Below are 16,171 nucleotides of genomic sequence, written 5' to 3' on the forward strand. Positions count from 1 at the left end.
TTTCCTGCAAAGAATCTAAAATGAGAGTTGTACAAAAGAACATATTCTCTGACTTTAAACTCACGCTTTTGGATTCTTTTGTCATGCCATATTTTAACTTTTTCTTTGAATAATTTTGCATTTTCGTAAGCTTGGGTTCTCCATTCATCTAATGAACTAATATCAAATAACCTCTTTTCACCGGCAAGTTTGAAATCATAATTGAGTTCTTTGATTGCCCAATATGGTTTATGTTCTAACTCAAGAGGCAAATGACAAGCTTTTCCATAAATCATTTTATAAGGAGACATACCCATAGGATTTTTATATGCTATTCTATAAGCCCAAAGTGCATCATCTAATTTCTTAGACCAATTCTTCTGAGACCTATTGACAGTCTTTTGCAAGATTAATTTTATTTCTCTATTGCTAAGTTCAACTTGACCACTAGACTGAGGATGATAAGGCGATGCAATTCTATGGTTCACATCATACTTTGCAAGCATTTTACGGAAAGCACCATGAATAAAGTGTGAACCACCATCAGTCATTAAATATCTAGGGACTCCAAACCTTGGGAAAATAACTTCCTTAAGCATTTTAATAGAGGTGTTGTGATCATCACTACTAGTTGGAATAGCTTCTACCCATTTAGTAACATAATGAACAACAACCAAAATATGTCTATACCCATTAGAGGAAGGAAAAGGTCCCATGTAATCAAATCCCCAAACATCAAATGGTTCAACAGCAAGTGAATAATTGATAGGCATTTCTTGACGCTTACCGATATTACCTATTCTTTGGCATTCATCACAAGATAAGACGAACTTACGGGCATCCTTGAAGAGAGTAGGCCAATAAAATCCAGATTGCAATACCTTGTGAGCAGTTCTATCTCCAGCATGATGCCCTCCATAAGCTTCAGAGTGACATTTCCGTAGGATTTGTCCATGTTCATGCTTAGGTACACAATGTCTAATAATACCATCTACTCCTTCTTTATAAAGATGTGGGTCATCCCAAAAGTAGTGTCTTAAATCATAGAAGAATTTTTTTTCTTTTGTTGATAAGTAAAGCTAGGTGGTAAATATTTAGCAACAACGTAATTAGCATAGTCAGCATACCAAGGAGTATTATGAGCAACATTTATTGCAGCTAACTGCTCATCAGGAAAACTATCATCAATAGGTAGTGGGTCATCAGGCACATTTTCAAGCCTAGACAGATTATCAGCTACGGGGTTCTCAGCTCCTTTTCTATCAGTGATATGTAAATCAAATTCTTGTAGCAAGAGGACCCATCGAATAAATCTAGGTTTAGCATCTTTCTTTTCCATAAGATATTTAATAGCAGCATGGTCTATGTGAACAACTACTTTTGAATCAACAATATAAGGTCTAAATTTATCACAAGCAAACACCACTGCTAAGAATTATTTTTCAGTAGTTGCATAGTTTCTTTGAGCACTGCCTAGAGTTTTACTAGCGTAATGAATAACATTCAGTTTCTTATCAACTCTTTGTCCTAGAACAGCACCAACAGCATAATCATTATCATCACACATAATTTCAAAAGGCAAGTTCCAATCAGGTGGTTGAACAATAGGTGCCGAAATTAAGGCTTTCTTGAGTGTTTCAAAGGCTTCTAAACAATCATCATCAAAAACAAAAGGAATATCCTTTTGCAAAAGACTAGTAAGAGGCCTAGAAATTTTAGAAAAGTCTTTGATAAATCTCCTATAGAAACCAGCATGACCTAGGAAACTACAAATACCTTTGATATCTTTAGGACATGGCATTTTCTCAATTGCATCAACCTTAGCTTTGTCCACTTCAATACCTGTTTCAGAAATTTTATGACCCAAGACAATACCTTCATGAACCATAAAGTGGCACTTCTCCCAATTCAAGACAAGATTTGTTTGCTCGCATCTCTACAAAACTCGATCAAGATTGCTTAAACAATCATCAAAAGACTTCCCATAAACAGAGAAGTCATCCATGAAAACCTCAACAATCTTTTCACAAAAGTCAGAGAATATAGCAGTCATACATCTTTGAAAGGTAGCAGGTGCATTACATAAACCGAAAGGCATACGTCTATAAGCATAAGTTCCAAAGGGACAAGTAAAAGTGGTCTTTTCTTGATCAGGTTGAGAAACAGGTATTTGTGAAAAAACAAAATATCCATCAAGGAAGCAAAAATGTGTGTGCTTAGATAATCTTTCTAGCATTTGATCAACAAAAGGCAGATGGTAATGATCTTTTCTAGTTGCTTTGTTTAATTTTCTAAAATCAATTACCATTCTATAGCCTGTAACAATTCTTTGTGGAATAAGTTCATTCTTATCATTAGGAACAACAGTGATACCTCCTTCCTTAGGGACACAATGAACAGGACTTACCCATCTACTGTGAGCTATAGGATAGATTATACCTGCTTCCAGAAGTTTTAAGATTTCGGTTCTTACCAGTTCCTCCATTTTTGGATTTAATCGACGTTGGTGATCAACAACGGGTTTAGCATCAGGTTCCATATTAATTTTGTGCTAACATAGAGTGGTACTAATGCCCTTTAAATCATCAAGAGTATATCCAATAGCAGCTCAGTGCTTCCTTAGAACTTTCAATAATCTTTCTTCTTCATGTTCTGAAAGGTTAGCACTAATAATAACAAGATATATCTTATTTTCATCAAGATCAGCATATTTCAAAGTGTTTGGCAACTGTTTTAATTCAAACACAGGATCACCTTTAGGTGGAGGAGGACCTCCTAGAGTTTCAATAGGCAAATTGTGTTTAAGCAGAGGACGTTGTTCAAAGAAAATCTTATCTATTTCATTTCTTTCATGCATATGTAAATCTTTTTCATGGTCTAACAAATATTGTTCTAACGGATCAGTAGGTGGTACAACAATAGAAGCAAGGCCTATTATTTCATCCTTACTAGGCAATTATTTTTCATGAAGCTTTCTACTAAACTTGGAAAAATTAAACTCATGAGACTCATCACCAAAACTAACACCGACAGTTTGTTTCTCACAGTCTATTCTAGCATTAACGGTGTTCAAGAAAGGTCTACCAAAGATAATGGGACAAAAGTAATCTTGTGGGGAACCAAGAACAAGAAAATTAGTAGGGTATTTTATTTTCCCACACAAGACTTCAACATCTCTAACAATCTCAATTGGTGATATAGTGTCTCTATTAGCAAGTTTAATAGTAACATCTATGTCTTCTATCTCTGGGGGTGCTATGTCATTCATAATTTCTTGATATAAGGTGTAACGAATAGCACTCACACTAGCACCCATATCACGTAAACCATGATAACAATGATCTCCTATTTTAACTGAGACAACGGGCATGCCAACAACAGGTCTATGTTTATCCTTTTTATCAGGTTTGGCAATTCTAGCAGCTTCTTCGCAGAAGTAAATAACATGCCCATCCATATCTTCTTCCAAGAGATCTTTAACCATAGAAATATTAGGTTCTACTTTGATTTGTTCATCCAGTTTAGGTGTTCTAATATAGCTTTTGTTAACCACAGTTGAAACTTTAGCATGTTCCTTTATCCTAACAGGGAAAGGTGGTTTCTCAATATAAGCAGAAGGAACAACTGGATCAACATTATAAATTATGGTTTCTTCTTTAATAGGTGGGTGATATTGAAACCACGTCTCTTTAGGGAGATCAACATGAGTAGCAAATGATTCACAAAAGGAGCTACTATCTCAGAGTCAAGTCCATATTTAGTGCTAAACTTTTGAAAAGCATCGGTATTCATAAAAGATTTAACACAATCATACTTAAGTTTAATACCTGACTCTTTACCTTCGTCAAGTTCCCAATCCTCAGAGTTGTGTTTAATTATTTCCAAAAGATCCCACCGGAATTCAATAGTCTTCTTCATAAAAGAACCAGCAAAAGAAGTATCAAGCATGGTTTGATCATTACGAGAAAGCCGAGCATAAAAATTCTGGATAATAATTTCTCTCGAGAGCTCATGATTGGGGCATGAATATAACATTGACTTAAGCCTCCCCCAAGCTAGAGCGATACTTTCTCCTTCACGAGGCCAAAAATTATATAAGTAATTCTGATCATGATGATCTAGATGCATAGGTTAAAAAAATTGATGGAACTCCAATTTCAATCGATTCCAATTCCAAGATCCAATATCATCGCATAGCCTATACCATGCCCATGATTTTCCCTTCAAAGATAAAGGGAAAACCTTCTTCATAACTTCATCTCCGGGTAAACCTGCAAGCTTAAACAATCCACAAATTTGTTCCACATATATCAAGTGCATATCAGGATGTTCGGTTCCGTCTCCTGCATAAGGATTAGCTAGCAGTTGTTCTATCATACCCGAAGGAATATCATATTCAATATTTTCAGTAGGTGCAGTAGGTTGAGGGGTATATAATTGTGGTTTCAGTCGAGGTGATGATACCCCGAACAAACCCCTCAAAGGATTGTTTTCCATAGTAACAAGTGACAATAAATTTCAGCACACTATATAAATGTTTCCTTACCAAATTCCACTTACCAAAGGCGCTTCACTCCCCGGCAACGCCGCCAGAAAATAGCCTTGATGACCCACAAGTATAGGGGATCAATTGTAGCTCTTTTCGATAAGTAAGAGTGTCGAACCCAACAAGGAGCAGAAGGAAATGACAAGTGGTTTTCAGCAAGGTAATGTCTGCAAGTGTTGAAATTGTAAGTAGCAGAGTAGTTTGATAGCAAGATAATTTGTAATGAGCAAGTAATGATAGTAGTAGCAAAAGTGCAGCAACGTAGCCCAATCCTTTTGAGGCAAAGGACAGGCCAAAACGATCTCTTATGATAAGCAAAGCGTTCTTGAGGGTACACGGGTTTTTCATCTAGTCACTTTCACCATGTTGGTTTGATTTGTGTTCGATACTTTGATAATTTGATATGTGGGTGGACCGGTGCTTAGGTGATGTTATTACTTGAACAAACCTCCTACTTATGATTAACCCTCCCGCAAGCATCCGCAACTACGAGAAAAAGTATTAAGAATAAATTCTAACCATAGCTTAAACTTTTGGATCCAATCGGTCCCTTACGGAATTGCGCATAAACTGGGGTTTAAGCTTCTGTCACTCTCGCAACCCATCATCTAATTGCTACTCCACAATGCATTCCCTTAGGCCCAAATATGGTGAAGTGTCATGTAGTCGACGTTCACATGATACCACTAAGGGAATCACAACATACATACTATCAAAATATCGAACACATATCAAGTTCACATGATTACTTGCAACATGATTTCTCCCGTGACCTCAAGAACAAAAGTAACTACTCACAAATGATAATCATGCTCAAGATCATAGGGGTATTAAATAGCATATTGTATCTGAACATATAATCTTCCACCAAATAAACCATATAGTAATCAACTACAAGATGTAATCAACACTACTAGTCACTCACTAACAAGATTGAACACAAGAGATGAACTAGTGTTTGAGATGAGATGGTGATGTTGAAGATGTTGATGGATATTGCCCTACCCAACATGGGAGAGTTGTTGGTGATGATGATGATGATTTCCCCCTCCGGGAGGGAAGTTCCCCCGGCAGAATTGCTCCGCCGGAGGGCAAAAGTGCTCCTGCTCAAGTTCCGCCTCGAGACGGCGGCGCTCCGACCCGAAAGTCTTCTCCTTATTTTTTCTAGGTCAAAATGACCTATGATACGTCTCCAACGTATCTATAATTTATGAAGTATTCATGCTATTATATTATCCATCTTGGATGTTTTATGGGCTTTACTATGCGCCTTTATATTACTTTTGGGACTAACCTATTGACCCAGAGCCCAGTGCCAGTTTCTGTTTTTTCCCTTGTTTCAGTGTTTCGCAGAAAAGGAATATCAAACAGAGTCCAAACGGAATGAAACCTTCGGAAAAGTTATTTTTGGAAAGAAAGCAATACGGGAGACTTGGAGTGCACGTCAGGGGATCAACGAGGAGAGCACGAGGCAGGGGGCGCGCCCACCCCCTAGGCGTGCCCTCCACCCTCGTGGGCCCCTCGTGGCTCCCCTTACCGACTTCTTTGGCCTATATATTCCCATATACCCTAAAACCTTCGAAGAACAGAATAGATCGGGAGTTCCACCGCCGCAAGCCTCTGTAGCCACTAAAAACCAATCGGGACCCTGTTCCGGCACCCTGCCGGAGGGGGGATCCCTCACCGGTGGCCATCTTCATCATCCTGGCGCTCTCCATGACGAGGAGGAAGTAGTTCACCCTCGGGGCTGAGGGTATGTACAAGTAGCTATGTGTTTGATCTCTCTCTCTCGTGTTCTTGATTTGGCACGATCTTGATGTATCGCGAGCTTTGCTATTATAGTTGGATCCTATGATGTTTCTCCCCCTCTACTCTCTTGTAATGGATTGAGTTTCCCCTTTGAAGTTATCTTATCGGATTGAGTCTTTTAATGATTTGAGAACACTTGATGTATGTCTTGTGTGGGATATCCGTGGTGACAATGGGGTATTCTATTGATCCACTTGATGTATGTTTTGGTGATCAACTTGCGGGTTCCGCCCATGAACCTATGCATAGGGGTTGGCACACGTTTTCGTCTTGATTCTCCGGTAGAAACTTTGGGGAACTCTTTGAGGTTCTATGTGTTGGTTGAATAGATGAATCTGAGATTGTGTGATGCATATCGTATAATCATACCCACGGATACTTGAGGTGACATTGGAGTATCTAGGTGACATTAGGGTTTTTGGTTGATGTGTGTCTTAAGGTGTTATTTTACTACGAACTCTAGGGCTGTTTGTGACACTTATAGGAATAGCCCAATGGATTGATCGGAAAGAATAACTTTGAGGTGGTTTCGTACCCTACCATAATCTCTTCGTTTGTTCTCCGCTATTAGTGACTTTGGAGTGACTCTTTGTTGCATGGTGAGGGATAGTTATATGATCCAATTATGTTATTATTGTTGAGAGAACTTGCACTAGTGAAAGTATGAACCCTAGGCCTTGTTTCCTAGCATTGCAATACCGTTTCTGCTCACTTTTATCATTAGTTACCTTGCTGTTTTTATATTTTCAGATTACAAAAACCTATATCTACCATCCATATTGCACTTGTATCACCATCTCTTCGCCGAACTAGTGCACCTATACAATTTACCATTGTATTGGGTGTGTTGGGGACACAAGAGACTCTTTGTTATTCGGTTGCAGGGTTGTTTGAGAGAGACCATCTTCATCCTACGCCTCCCACGGATTGATAAACCTTAGGTCATCCACTTGAGGGAAATTTGCTACTGTCCTACAAAGCTCTGCACTTGGAGGCCCAACAACGTCTACAAGAAGAAGGTTGCGTAGTAGACATCAAGCTCTTTTCTGGCGCTGTTGCCGGGGAGGCTAGGTAAGCGGCACTCACACCCCATCAACTAAGCTCTTTTCTGGCGCCGTTGCCGGGGAGGTGAGTGCTTGAAGGTATATCTTTAGATCTTGCAATCGAATCTTTTTGTTTCTTATTTTATCACTAGTTTAGTCTATAAAAGAAAACTACAAAAAAAATGGAATTGAGTTTACCACATACGCTTCATCTTTTTAATATCTTTCGTGAGTATGATGGAAAGGAAAATTGTGCCAAAGTGTTAGAAGAAGAATGCATTAAAATGTTTGGCACTAAATCTTTGAATGATGAGCATGATTGCAATGTTGTTAGTATGAACTCCTTGAATATCCATAGTACTAATGATAATTGCACTAGTTATGATGAAAATGTCTCCTATAAACATGTCAATTTTTGTGGAGTGCATTGGGTTTGCAAGTACATACGAAATAGGGAAGATAGATATTGCAAGAGGCATAAGCCTTTAGAAACTAAATGGTTGCAAGAAAGGCTAAATGTGAGTGCTGAAAATTTAAAATATCTTTACCGTACTTGTGAACTTTGCAATGAAAATGGTCATTTAAATATCAAATGCAAATTGTTTCATGATCGAATCGTGTCCAAAAGTTGTGATGACTTGATTTCCCTTGCACATCATAATGAACTTAGTTTGCTTTTGGGTTATGAAGAAATGAAATGTCAAACTAAGCATATTCCAGAATATAACCTTGAGAAATTCCTCGATATTGATCTAGAAGAAATTTATATGTATTGTGCGGTGAATTGCATCGAAAATCCTTATATTTCCAATTACATAAAGAAAATAAAACAAATAGAAGATGAAGAGAATACTAACGAAAGGGAAGGGACTTCCCAATATTCTCCTATTATTTCTTATGATGAATCAGGTAACGAGGAGGAGCCTTCTATTCAACCAATCTCATTAATAAGGAGCTCCAAAAAGAGGATTAAACCCACACATGATGTGGTGAAGAAGAAGAAAAGAAAAAGGAAGAGAGGTAAGATATCTCTCCCAAATAATGTTGCTCCTATTATTGTTGTGCCTCATGAAAATGAATCAAAAATAATTGTGGAAGATGATGCACTTGATGATGATCTCGTTATGCCTATTGCTTTGTGATGATTATGATTGGGAGGATAATGATACTTCTTATGATCTTGAAAATCTTTTTGGCACTTGCTTGGAAGAATATGATAATTGCTATACTATTGGTGCTATCCATACTATTAATGATGAGAGTGATTATGCTTATGATATGAAAAGGCCCAAGCTTGGGGATGCTATGTTTGATGAATATGATATTTTTTAGAATATATTTGCTGAAATTAATGTTTGTCCCAAGCTTGGGGATGCTACGTTTAATGAGGATGATATTTTTAGTCTCCCAAGTTTTGATATGCAAATTTATAATGATGATAGCATGCCTCCTACTTATGATGATTATATTGATAAATGTGGGTTTGGAAGAGTGTCAACTTTAGGAAGTTGATCCCACTATTTTGGAGGATGTTGAATCTTATTATGATAATTATGAAAGTGGATTTGGAGAGGTCATGATTTTATTTAGTAATGATTCCACTATCTTGGAAGAGGTTTCAATTGATTATGATGAGAACAAAGTTGCTACTTATGAAGATTATTGTGATGAAACTTATGCTATAAAAAGTAGTGATGATTATATTTATAAAACTTGTCATGATTATGAGTACCCTTTTTATGAACATTACTCATTTAGTGTGGAAACAATTTATAGTATTCGAGTCTCTTATGATACTCCCACTATTCCGAATGAGAAGAATTTTGCTTATGTGGAGAGTAGTAAATTTTTTATACTTGTAGATCATGAAAAGAATGCTTTAGGTGCTGGTTATATTGTTGAATTTCATTCATGATGCTACTGAAAATTATTATGAGGGAGGAATATATGCTTGTAGGAATTGCAATAATATCAAGTTTCCTCTCTATGTGCTTAAGGTTTTGAAGTTATGCTTGTTTTGCCTTCCTATGCTAGTTGATTATTGTTCCCATAAGTTGTTTGCTCACAAAATCCATATGCATAGTAAGTGGGTTAGACTTAAATGTGCTAGTCATATTCTTCATGATGCTCTCTTTATGTTTCTATTCTTATCTTTTATGTGAGCATCATTGAAATCATCATGCCTAGCTAGGGGCGTTAAACGTTTAGCGCTTGTTGGGAGGCAACCCAATTTTATTTCAGTTCTTTTCTTTTTGGTTCTGTTTAGTAATAAATAATTCATCTAGACTCTGGTTAGATGTGGTTTTATGTTTTAATTAGTGTTTGTGCCAAGTAAGACCTATAGGGTCTTCTTGGATGATAGTTATTTGATCTTGCTGAAAATTCCAGAAACTTTCTGTCCACGAAAACAATTGTTTAAAATCACCAGAACGTGATAAAATACTGATTTCAATTGCAGCAGATCGATAATCAAATTATCTAGGTCTTCCTATTTTGGTAGAATTTTGGAGTTCCAGAAGTTTGCGTTAGTTACAGATTACTACAGACTATTCTGTTTTTGACAGATTCTGTTTTTCGTGCGTTGTTTGCTTATTTCGATGAATCTATGGCTAGTAAAATAGTTTATAAACCATATAGAAGTTGGAATACAGTAGGTTTACCACCAATATAAATAAATAATGAGTTTATTACAGTAACTTGAAGTGGTGTTTTGTTTTCTTTCGCTAACGGAGCTCACGAGATTTTCTGTTAAGTTTTGTGTTGTGAAGTTTTCAAGTTTTGGGTAAATATTCGATGGACTATGGAATAAGGAGTGGCAAGAGCCTAAGCTTGAGGATGCCCAAGGCACCCCAAGGTAATATCCAAGGACAACCAAGAGCCTAAGCTTGGGGATGCCCCGGATGGCATCCCCTCTTTCCTCTTCGTTCATCGGTAACTTTACTTGGAGCTATATTTTTATTCACCACTTGATATGTGGTTTGCTTGGAGCGTCATTTTATTTTCTTTAGCTTTGATTGCTGTTTGAATAAAATACCAAGATCTGAAATTCTTAAATGAGAGAGAGTATTCACATAGCTACATAATTATTTAACTACTCATTGATCTTCACTTATATCTTTTTGGAGTAGTTTGTCATTTACTCGTGTGCTTCACTTATATCCTATGAGTAAATGGTTGAATGATTTGAATGTCATAAATCTGAAATTATATATGTTTCATATGCCTTTCCCATGGGGATTAATGCCTTCACATATAAGAAGTAGAGGTGGTAAATTTTGGAAGGTTAGCAAACATTGTATTGGTCACTTGAACAATTCATGAAAGAATATTGAAAGTAGAGAGATTTCACATATAAATATACTATCTTGGACATCTTCTATGATTGTGAGCCCCATTAATTATTTTCAAACCTGAGCAAATTAGTTGAAGTTGGACAAGGAAGACAACATAATGAGTTATGCTTGGGTATATTTGTATAGAAGTTATATTGTTATGGATCCTCTTGTAACACCCACGATGCGGCTATATCTCCCACATGTCGAGGCACGACTTAGAGGCATAACCGCATTGTGGTTTTGTCGCAAGAAGGGTCATCTTCACACAATCCCATGTAATGAACAAGAATGGGATAAAGAGTTGGCTTACAATCGCCACTTCACACTATACATAAATAAATCATACATCAATCAGAGTACACACATAGGTCCGACTACGGAACCAAAATAAAAGAAGACAACCCCAAATGCTAGATCCCCGATCGTCCCAACTGGGCTCCACTACTGATCATCAGGAAACGAAACATAGTAACGACCAAGGTCCTTGTCAAACTCCCACTTGAGCTCGATTGCATCGCCTGCACTGGTATCGTCGGCACCTGCAACTGTTTTGGTAGAATCTGTGAGTCACGAGGACTCAGCAATCTCACACCCAAGGGAAAAAGGCTTAAGTGGCAAATGTTCAAACCAAGGTTGGGCCTTACTGGAGGAGTTTTATTCAAAGCGAACTGTCAAGGGGGTCCCATAAATCACCCAACCGCGTAAGGAACGCAAAATCAAGGAACATAACACCGGTATGACGGAAACTAGGGTGGCAAGAGTGGAACAAAACACCAGGCATAAGGCCGTGCCTTCCACCCTTTACCAAGTATATGGATGCATTAATTAAATAAGAGATATTGTGATATCCCAAAAATATCCATGTTCCAACAAGGAACAAACTTCATCTTCACCTGCAACTAGCAACGCTATAAGGGGGGCTGAGCAAAAGTGGTAACATAGCCAAACAACGGTTTGCTAGGACAGGTGGGTTAGAGGCTTGACATGGCAATATGGGAGGCATGATATAGCAAGTGGTAGGTAGCGCGGCATAGCAATAGAGCGAACAACTAGCAAGCAAAGATAGAAGTGATTTCGAGGGTATGGTCATCTTGCCTGAAATCCCGCTAGGAAGAAGAACGAGTCCATGAAGAAGACAAACGGATGTAGTCGAACGAATCCTCACAACTCTGGAACGAAACCGAAGCTAACGAGAGAAGCAACCCGGAAAGAAACAAACAACATAGTAAACAACCACCACATACACATGGAATGATGCACAACCAAGGATGATGCATGTCCGGTTTAAAGAGGCATGGCATGGCAAAGTGCACAAGCAATACTGCAAATTTAGTGGAGCTCAATATGCAACGAGTTGCATATTGACGAAACACCACATCAAATATTTAGTTCCCTCTCGTTTATGTACCCAACAATATTGAAAGTTATTAAACATGGCAAGAGTTGAAGCATCATTACTAACTATTTAGGCAAGTTTAAATGAGGCCGGAAACACAAACAACAATTCCGGAAAAACCTCATGTACATATTTTAGATTTGGTACTGTTATGCCCTAAACACAATTTTAATGTTGTTAAACAGCAAAATAAAGTGCACCATGTTAAACTAGGCATTTTTCTACCCCATTTACATATAAAGTTTATTAAATTCGGATCTACGGTTAATTAGTTATGAAATAAATCATTTTAACATGGCATTTACGCAAAATCAAACAAACAGCAAGGTTAAACATTTTAAACATGGATGAAAGTGGCATATTATGAAACTAGGCAAAATTCGAAGCACTTTTCATATTTAAATCATTTTAATCCGATGCACCATTTGTGAGTTATTAAATGCATGATCTAGAGGGACTTTTCTGCAAAACTGGCAGTCTCTGGATAAATAGCTAAAATCATTCCACGAAAAAAAAACATGAATCGGGCCGAATCCGGCTAGGCCAACAGTGGATAGGAGGCGGCTGCTCACATTGGGCCAACAGGCCGAAGGGGAAGCAGAGCGGTGGGCCGGCGGATCTGGGCCGCGGGGATGCAGCCCACGCGGACGCGGTCAACGGTGACGGGCGAGGTGTCGAGGCAGAAGCGCCATCCTTTGCTCGACAAGAAGCAGAGCAGCGGCGCCCTGGAACTTGCGGGAGACGGCGAAGACAAGGGGGATCCAGCCGGATCCAAGGCTGAGCGACCGGATCAGGGCAGGGGTGGTGGAGATCGGCGGAGACGAGCTTGAGGCGTCGGCCATGGGAGCTCCGGCGAGTTCCCTGAGGAGGAGAGCGGGCGGTTACTGTCCAAGGCAGAGAGAGAGCCCGGAGAGAGAGAGAGAGAGAGAGAGATGAATACAGAGGGAGGAAGAAGAACGAGGGAAGGAGGCGGGGCATGGCGCTGGACCTGTGGCCGGCGGCGGCGACGCTTGCAGGGAGGTCCGACGACCTGGGGAACGGATCCGGGCGGCGAGGAGCTCCTGTGCAGCACGGGTGCCTGCCTCCTGGTGGCTTGCACTGGCTGCAGGAGGGAGGCGTGGGGTCGCGAGGCCAAGGCAGGGGAACGGCAAGGCGGTGGCTGCCCCTGGGATCGAGCCGAGGAGGCAGAGGAGGCACGGCCTCGGGCGTCTGGAAAATGGCGAGGACGACCGGAGCAGAGGAGGAGGAGACGCGCTGGCGTGGGGAGGCTCGGGGTTGGGCTGTTGCTGCGGGCTCGAGGAGAAGCAGAGGAGGCCGCGAGACGAGGTGGCTCTGGTCGCCGGTGGGGCTTGCTCCGGCGGCGCGGGCGATGGAGGTCAAGGGAGGTGAGGTGGTGGTGGCCTTGCGGGTGGCTACTGGTTGGATGGATGGATCGACGGAGAGCAGTGGCTGGGCGCGGAAGGAGATGGGCAGGTGGGTGGATCGGGGGGATCCCGAGGAAGATGCGGGAGAGAGTGGCGGCGGCGGCTAGGAGGATCCCTAGAAATTAGGGATTTGGTCTCGGTTTAGACTAGTATATATAGCGAGTGGGTTAGGTTAGGGGCTATCTTCTCCCTCCGATCGTAATCGGGCGGACGAAAAAAATAGGCTAGGGAGAGTCCAATAAAGAACCGAAGATACTTTCGGGATGTTAGGGGATGATCCGGACCCATCGGTAACAACAACTCGGGTCGGGTTCGGGACAATTTTCGGACGCGCGCGAGGGGTGGTCTAAGAGGGGTCGACAAAGACAAAGTGTCTGACAAAAGGCCCCGGAGAAGACAAGAGAGAAAACGAGGAGCAACGTTGCAAGTGTGGTTGGTCTCGAAACGGTCAACGAAAGCAAGGGGAACGCGGCAACTACGAGCAACTACAAGTTTTATGAAAACATGCGGATGCAATGCGAATGATGTGATGATGAATGCAACAAACAAATAAATAACACAGCTGGCACGCAAAACAAGGAAGACATCTGGAGCGTCGGTCTTGGGGCATTACAACACTCCACCACTACAAGAGGATCTCGTCCTGAGATCTAAGGACGGCACCAGGAAAAAAGCGGAAGAGGAAGAGAAGAGGTAAAGCTAAGTTGCTTCTTTGACAAACGAGTGAAACCACGAACCTTGAGAGATTGAATGAACGAAAAGAGAGAATACAAGGGAGATGAACGAGATTGAAAACACTCCGTTATCAAAGAGGAACAAGGCATTGCGAGAACCTTTGTAGGTTGAAGAATATGAAACAAGAGCTTAACGGATCAAAAGGAATATGAAAGCACACCGGTAGAAAAGAGAAACAAGGAACACCATGTGAACCTTGGAGTTTGCAAAGCTATGAATGACGAGAACAATGGATGAGAAGTACATGCAAGCACTCCGGTTGAAACGAGATGTACAAGGAACGATAAGGATCAATTACGATAACGCTCCGGTTGGAAAATGGAAGAGATAGAATATGAACTTGGCAAAATGAAAGCACTTGGATGAGACTCCGGTTAAAAGAGGAATGGTAGACACAACACTCCGGTTAAATGGATAAGTAAGAAAAGAACACGATCCTCACAATTCGAGATGATGAGCGAAGAGAGCAACATCACCATGCCTCCAGAAGAAAAATAGAAGATAGATCATTGGAATAAAGGAATGGAGAAGAAAATGCCAACTTCTGCCACCAATGATCTTGGAAAGCACCCTTCCAAGAAGGTTAGAACGGAGTTGTTGGAAAAACCAACAACGAAACGAATAAGCTTGTAGTGGGCTTATAGAAAACCTCTCAAGATAGAGGTGAAATTCTGCCACTACGGAAACAACTAATATAATTGATAACACCAACGAGATGAAAAACTTCTTTCACCAAGAGGATAGGAGAAAACTTGGATCATTGATAAGCACCATAATAGCAACATTCCTTAGGGAAGGCTTTAGGTGAAATATGACACATGATAACTCCAACAAAGAGATTAAAGGATTGAAAAGATCTCGTGAACGAATTGAAATTGATGGTTTTAAAATATGTCATTCGGACAACTTGTGAATCATGAACCATGAAGGGGGATTGTCAAGAATGATATAACACCATCTCGAAAGATAAGATAGAGAGAATTGCACTTCGGAATGCAAGATGAAGAATGCTTGAATTCCTCAAAACAAAACATGTGTAGAACACCATGTTTATCTTTGAGTATAGCTTGGCGGATCATAACTTTGAGAGAATTCTTGAAGAACAATTGAAGAATGAAAGGAATCCTTGATGAGCCACCATGTTGATCCTCCATGAAGAACTCCGATAATAAAAGAATGATCAAACGAAAGGGAAAGTTGAAAAAAAAAACTCCGGGAGAAGCCTTGCAATGATTAGATGAAGCTTTGAAATGATATAATTGAAATAACTTGGAGCTCCGGAAAGAAAAATGAACAAATGAGATCAAGAATTTTGATGAATCTCCGGAATAAGGAATTAATCACTTGGATGAAACAAGAATAAGAATTACATTATGCTTAGCCTTCACCAATTACATTGATGACAAGCAATGGATTTGGCATACTACTTATTCTCGTAGAAAGGATTAAGATAGATATGGCGCAAACTTGGGAAGGTCTTCAATGAACCACCGGTAGGATTGGAAAGAACGAATGAATCTATATGATAACGAAGGAAGAGAACTCTTGAACGAACCACCGTAAGAATTGAAAATGAACGACGAAAAGATAAAGAAACACCGGGAAGAATTAGAAAATGAACGAAGATACTTGAGAGAATTTAGATACAAGTGAACGAAGAGATCACGAGCTGATTAGAGAATACTTGAACGATGCACCAGAATAATATGGAGATGACCGAAGGGACATCAATTTAGAATAATTGGAGAACGAGGCTGAAAACTTAGAACGAAGAAATCTTCTGAAATGATGGCGTTTGGATGATCAAGAAGCAAAAACAACTCATGAAATGCTCCGGATGGGTATGAAAAGAATTCTCACAATCGAAAAACAATTATGAGAGGATGGCATAAGCTAGAACTATG

This window comes from Triticum aestivum, chromosome 7D (assembly GCF_018294505.1).
Source record: "Triticum aestivum cultivar Chinese Spring chromosome 7D, IWGSC CS RefSeq v2.1, whole genome shotgun sequence".
Classification (NCBI taxonomy): Eukaryota; Viridiplantae; Streptophyta; class Magnoliopsida; order Poales; family Poaceae; genus Triticum; species Triticum aestivum.